Here is a 7,780-nt window from a genome sequence, read left to right on the forward strand (position 1 = left end):
AATTATTTTTCATCATCTCATGGTGTTTTCCTCAGTTTCTTCGAAACCCTAATTTTGGCATATTTTCTCGAATGGACGCTCAATTGCACGCCAGAAAATATCAAAATTCTCAGGACTGAGACGCGGACGCCTTGAGGACACGAGCATGCTATCTTGACCGACCAAGATTGTCTCTTTGGCTCACGGAAGCCGTTCCCATCAATTTTCACAGTTTTGACCTAATTTGCACAATTGCTCGTATTAGGTCCAAAACTCTTCCAAACACTTTGGATTTTCATGAACCCAGGGCCGGTTTCATGACTGCATGGTCGGTCCCTCGCCTCTTCATAATTAATTAGGTTTTCTCACCTAAGGCTCAGACGAGCATTTTCGAATAAATGATTAAATCAGCATTTGATCGTCAACTTTTCAGGAGTTCTTCGTATTTGATCACGTGAGCATATGGACACTACATGGTTGATCCACGGTCCCATGTAGTCGCTCCCTCCTTCGTCCCATGGTTGAAATTCTGACGAACCATGAATTGATCATCAATTGATCAAATTAGGGTTTCTGAATCCAAGGATCATCATTCCAGATTCCAACCTTAATAATTTTACGACGACCTCATGGTCATTAATTTTATTAATTATGCTCGGTTCAACGACCAGTAATCTAATTAATGTTTTTGGTACTCTGCCAATAATCCATCAGATGAGCAACACATGCTCAGACGATCAAATATTCAACAATTCATCACATGAGCAACACTTGCTCAGACAATAAATATTTGCTCAAACCAAAGGATATTGGTTCAAAAATCAATATTCAACGATCCATCGAATGAGCAATACTTGCTCACTTCATCATAAGAACTATACCTCTGTCTCATGACATGTTCAACCCATGAGTTTCAGAACATCATGTTCAACTCAGCAACTACATGGACTCGTCGTCCCATCAAACCACGAGACGTCAATCGTGTCACTTGGGGGGATATCACTTAGGGTTTTGGTCTGGCGGTCTACGGCACGTGTGTTCAAATACACGATGGAATGTGAGCAAGTCGTGCAATCAGTTGAAGGAATTCACGAGGTAGTGGGTGGAAAATCGACCAAGTCTCCACACGTTGAGCAACTGGTTTCAAACACGATCTCCACTTCCCCACTCCTTGATTCCATCAACTGTCACACTTCATGGGGTCATGGTGTCTAAAATTCCAGCAATATAAATAAGTCTCTGAATCATGATTGAATCATCAGCATCATCAGTATCATCAATCTCACGTCTCATCGACAACACGAAATCATCAACTCATCAATTGAGCAACTACTCTCAATTGAGCAATTTCAATCACTCAGAGCTTATCGTATTCGGAATTCACACACCCACAAAATCCTTCATCATCATTGATCCCACACAATTCTCAGCTTCCCTCCTACAGATCAACCCATCCTCTCTTGTGACCGAATTTACTCTGGAACGGTCATTGTCTTGATTTAGGCCAGAGTACTACAGATTGATCTCTCGAATCTAAAGCACCCCCTTTGCAGCGGTGCATCTGTGTGAGGTTTAACATTTTGCTCGGTTCGAGGAGTCTCCTCCATACGGTCGTCTCCTCAATTCCTTAAAAAACCAAAAAAATGTTTTTCCCCATCTACAGATTGGCGACCATAGTGGGAGATCATTCTCTCGGTTGCAATCTCAATTCTCACAAGGATGGACGGTCTTAGGTCTACCAATCCGGGTTCAAACCCGATCGTAATATCGCAATCTCTAGTGGTACCGCTAATGCCACTCCTCCGAGGCAACCTGCTACTACTACTGCTCTAAGCACTGGTGCTCCAGTGATCACCCCTGAAAGTGACGGCACTTGCGCCATCAACAATCTACTCTTCGTTGATCTCCTGAAGAAACCAGAGGAAATCAACCTGCCATTATTGATCTCATGAAGGTTCATATTGACGTGGCTGCAGCACAGAAAGAGTTGTGTACTTATCCCAAAACTATCGCAGAAAAGCTTGCGTCTGAACGAACTCAGCCTCAGCGCGAGAAAGGAAAAGTTAAAGAAACATCTTCAACTGCTGATCCTGAAATCTCTCCAATCCATGTTGTACATGATGAAGAATCTCGCAAAGCTGCAAATGACTCTCCAGCAATGGAACCTGCAAGTTTCATCAATCACTCGTGAAGACCTGGAGCACTCTTTTGAACATGGAAGAAAAGACAAGAGATCATTTGTCCATATTCGTCAACCTTCATATCCCGCTGCCATACGGAGGATTCCTCTCCCAAAAGGTTATACCGCTCCAACATTCATTCTTTATGATGGAACGTGCAATACTCAAAAACACATTTCTCGGTTTCGGGCGAACACGAGCACAACCATGTCGTCCGTCTGAAGGAATTTTCGAAGTCTCTGAGGCAGAGCATACACCTGGTAAAACGCAACGGGAAGTATCACCGATTGGGGAGAGATGATTAATGCTTTCTACAGAAAATACTTCTTCGTGTAGAGCAAGTCACTCTCTGATCTAGAAAGGATGCTTCAAAGGAGCGATAAACATCCCAATGATTATGTGAAAAGATTCAGAGCCCAGGCCCTGGACTGTCATGATCCAAGCGCCACAGAGAAACAACTGGTATACTTCTGTATCAACAACATGATCTCGGTTTACAGAGCTTTGTTGGAAAATCTACGAGCTTCATGAAGCGTCGAAGAGATCGGCGACTACTGCACCCGCTTTACTGGAAAGAACAAAAGCTACAAAGGCTGAAGAACCGCGCTAGAGGTAGCAGATATCTGATCAACAAGCAGTACAACCTCCAGCCTTCCACAAACGCTGTTGCAGAAGGGAGCAAGCGAAAAGTCGAACCGCCGTGCAAGCATACTTCAGCTCATTCAAAAGCACAAAAGAAGGATAACCAAGATGCACAAACCTCGACCTAGCATCAACAAACGGGAAATGATCGGACAGACTCAAACCTCCCTGAAGTGATCGAGTTACCGGAAGTCTGGGTGCAAGATGATACAATCAACTTGATGTTCATCGAACAGAACCAACTGAAGCAAGATGGAGAACCCCAGGTAATGTCATCTTCATGGATTCATCAATCATCCAACAAGTAACTGCAATATTCTGAAGCACATCTTCAAAGAGAAGGTTGATCTACACAAGATTCAACTGGGAACTGACGGAGTACACATATCCTCTCCCAATCAATACCTCGACTCTCTGAACAACCTGTTAAAGAGGCAGTTCAATCCTTGGTCGAATATGGATTGCTCTATCCGTTGAAGGCACAAAGGAGAGACATGTTCACAGTACTGAACCACATCATGTCAAGAAGTCCATTCCGGAAATATTTCTTGAGTCTCCATCCACAGACCATGAGATGTACGACTGGGGACCGCTTACCACAATCAATCTCAGAAGAAACGAATTTGGAAGAACTTTGATCGATGTTGACACCGCCATCAACAACATTCCACTGAAAACCATCGGATCCACATGCATCACTCGAACATGAAGGTACTCATGCTCCATCTCAATCAGAGACCTTGAAGGAGCGCTCAGAAATACTTCTGGCTACATCACTCTCAAAATGAACATAAATCCAAACTGGGCAGAAACCATGTTTCACATAACCAGGAAGATCCAGAACGTGGATCCAAGCTGAAAAGATGGGTACCTACAAAGCGCATCTGGTTACACATCTCTCCAACGAAGAAATTTCTGATCCAGAAGATTTTACGGACATACCATCATCAGAGCACTTGGAGGAATTTCGAACTTTGACGAGATTGAAGCAAGAACCTGCAAAAGATGCATAGACATTCATCAAGAGGTTCCACACTCAGGAAAGTCTCATTCCTCCCGTGTCTACGTCATTTATTTCTTCACATGCTATCCTAGCATGGGGACTCAATTCTGCTAGAAACTCTGCAAGACGTTGTGAATGGTAGCCTCTCCAAATCGAACACCGAACATTCATTACCGAGATGATGTCCAAGCATGGAAAAGAATACTTTGGGAGTTTCTCCATAGCTTTGCAGGAGCGTCCATGTGTGCCACAAAATCAGAAAACTCTGATGGTTGCACAAGTGTTGAATCTTATTACCGCAACGAGAAGAATGGTGCATCAACATAAGATACTCAGGGACGAGATGATCAAATCTACGACATTTGATGCTTAAGGGATATGATGCTTCAACAATCAAGCATCTAAGAAGCCTTCAAATTGTACTCCCAATCAAAGAGTACACCTTTGATAATGGCGCCTCTGGCTTCAACACAAATATCTCTACACTGATTCAACACCAGCACGATCAAAGTATTACTAAACTACAATCGATAAGTCTTCATTATCCCATGATAATACTTCTGAAGCAGATGCAACATCATTCATACATGGATGGCATTAAATCCTTCAACATACACTGGACAACCTGAGGTGATTCCGCGAAACTTCATCTACGGGGACTTCTCTACATCACAAAACCCTGCATGACTAAGGAACTTCTTCCCTTCACCGATCCAGAATGGAGATTTATGTTGCTATCTTCCACAACAATGTGGATTCACTTACAAATCCGCTTCACGATACAGTCATGCTTTCAAGAGCACTCAGGTTGAACTCCCAGTATACTGGATTCTCAACTCACTAACTAGTTCGTCAATATAAATGCTCACTGAATGGAGGAGCAACGAATAATCATGGTTCCAGCCTTTTTCGATCTCTGGAGCAGCTCTAACCATAGCATCGACATCAGCAAGGATATCTGGTGGAAATCCTTCCATGGTATCAGCATCAATAAGAATATATGGAGAAAACTCAATCATGATCTCAGCATCAACAACGGGAGAAACATCCCCATGACATGGCTTCATCAACTAACCGTTCTCTGAAGTGTTACACATGAAGCGGGCTTCTCCAAGCACTAATGATTCATATAAAGGTATCTAGACGTGAAAACACGTTAGCATGAGCATCTTCCGAAAGCTTGCATGGTGGACGGTCACAAGCCAAAGTCTTCTACAAGATGTTCTACAGATAAAGTACAACATACTTCAGCCCATGGGTTTACAAAAACGTACCAATGAGTGAGGAATAGGACAATACTTCCTCAACAAAGGATGTTCGTCTATGTCTCTTCTACAACATACCAAAAGGGCGCATCAATCGGACATACGAGCTAAAAGATATGGCCTTTACTGTCATGTCTACGAGATCTGAAAAATCTGTACGGGATTACAAATTACAAATGTGCACGCCTCGTTGGCTGACTTCTACAACTCCAAATTGATTGATTATTTTCTCATGTGATAACTCAATCTCTTAGATTCAAAATTTGGGATCAAGCATCGAATTCCGACGTCGTATGAAGTTTCTATAGCTTCCAGAGCATACAACGCGCAACCAGAGATTCGTGGACGAGATTCATAACTTCCACAGTCGATCGGTGTCCACCAGGTCTTTTCGCTAAGTCCTTCATCAAGGTACCTCCAACTTCGACCACCTAGGTCTTTACATCGATATTTCTACCCGGGTCCTCTATCTAGGTCTTGACAGAAGAAGGAAAAACGAAAGAGGGAGATTCAACAATATACTGGGGACTGTCGGTCCACCGATCATGACGATCAATTTCACAGCCCAACACTCGTGGTGCCGGGCTCTACAGTGCTAATCATTCATCATAAAAGTAATGCTACCACCGGGACATGAAACCATGGTCATTACATCATCCCCTCTTGAGAGCAACCTCAGTTATGGTCCCACGACCAGGGTTTCAGAAGTAATGTTTCTACGACTGACAGAAACAAGGTGGTAATCAAGCACCATGCTCATGTGCCAATCAAGGATTCCTGATATCACTTGAATCAATGGCATCAAACCTTCACCAACCGTTAAAGACACAAGCGAATGATCTAAAGACGCAATATGAGTGTTTTACAACAAGCCCGTCTGAAATAATTTTATGCTGTCCTGTACAAACCGACGATCTGGTAGCAATTGGTGAAGAATCTAGGTATGAGCAATATACCATTTTCTTCGTATGGATGTCCTCTACAACATATCCAAAATTCACAACAATTGGAGAAACGAGCGAAGAGTTGTGGCCAAAATATTGGACCCATGCCAGCTGTAAATTTTCTGAAGGTTTCCTGGAAGTTTACTGTTTCATCGATTTCGGATCCTAAACAAGCTCTAAACTCAAAATGCTTCTTTAATAAATCTTGTAAATTTCCTGGGCTTGAGGATACATACGCAGATGTCGAAAATACGACCCCAAACGAAGATTCTACAGCGTTTTTACTAAAGGCTGAAGTCTGAAATTTCCTGGTGACGTATTTCGGCAAAACTACTCGTGTATTCACATGGGTTTTCATTCATTCACTCACAAATCAGAAATTTCATACTTCTATGAAGAAGTCACAGGAGATATACTTATTAGGGGAGTCTCTAAACCATTTGAGAGTTCGACAATGTTGGAATCTCCGTTGGCAACTCCATTATCTTCATTCGGTTCGGGATTTTGGGAACTCTCCATATTCTCATATTCCAAAGAAGAGCACGTTTCATCAACATAATGCTTACATACCATGATTTCTTCCTGGGTTCGTCAATAACAATTATTATTATGTCATTCAAGGAGATGCCACGATCACGTGCACGAAAAAGGGTACTTACATCGACTTCTTCATCAGTGCTGGATTCATGAATTGTTTACCCGGGAACAAGTTGAAGACCGTCAATCGATGGAGTAAAAGTATGAAAATAAGTAACAAACCTTGATCTCATGATCCTAATTACACGGGTAAAGTCATGACACAAGGAGCGGCTGGGGACTGCACGTTATTTGCTAACACCTTATAGTCCTTACTTCTGGGCTCTCCGCTCCCGTAGATTTTCCTCCATTTCCATGGAGTCTACATTGATCCGAGATCTCACTACACGATCATCCTATGGTAAAGCTAACGGAATAACCAGGAATACAACTCAGTATGAAGGATCTCTCACCACTCAGAGCACATCGTTCATACAAAGCGCAGGATTCGACAGAACAATGAATCATGGATTAAAGGTGCTCACAACAGCGTCTACAAAAATGGTAATCCTCCACTCTTACCTATTTACGTTTCATGAAACTTAGTGATAATAACGTAAAACCTTAGAAAAACTTGCTCGCCTCTTCAAACTTGCCAAGATGAGCAAAATTCATTATTTAAAACCAGCACCTCACTTTTCATGAAACTATGAATAATTCACATAACCTTTCATATGAACATTCGTTGGTTTTCTACATGTGTGCATACACTATAATATCGCCAAACTCATACATACATTATTTCATCATGTATACAATTGCTTGCTTCCAGCATTTGCTCAAAAATCATAAATTGATTTTCATGAAACCGTGGACAACCCACGTAAAGTTTTTACTGAGTGAACATCCACTGGTTTTCCGAAAGACAGACGTCCATTCTACAGTTGTGAAAACTCACAGACATTATTTCACCATATATAATTGTCTACTTTCAACAGTTGTTCAAAATCAAAACATGATTTTACAAAATATGTAAATATTTAACGTGAAACCCATGTAAATTTGAAAAATATATCTACATACTTTTTCTCCTTCGCGCGAGCATTTGTCTTTGAAGCGAGAGTATATTTTCAAAAAAATTGTGAACGCTCACATATCGAAAATAAAAAATTTCATGAAAGCTCATAGACAAAAATTTTATTAACAGACGCACGTCTTTTCAAAAAAAAAAAAAAAAAAAAAAAATTTTTT

The sequence above is a fragment of the Papaver somniferum genome, chromosome 1 (assembly GCF_003573695.1).
Source record: "Papaver somniferum cultivar HN1 chromosome 1, ASM357369v1, whole genome shotgun sequence".
NCBI lineage: Eukaryota > Viridiplantae > Streptophyta > Magnoliopsida > Ranunculales > Papaveraceae > Papaver > Papaver somniferum.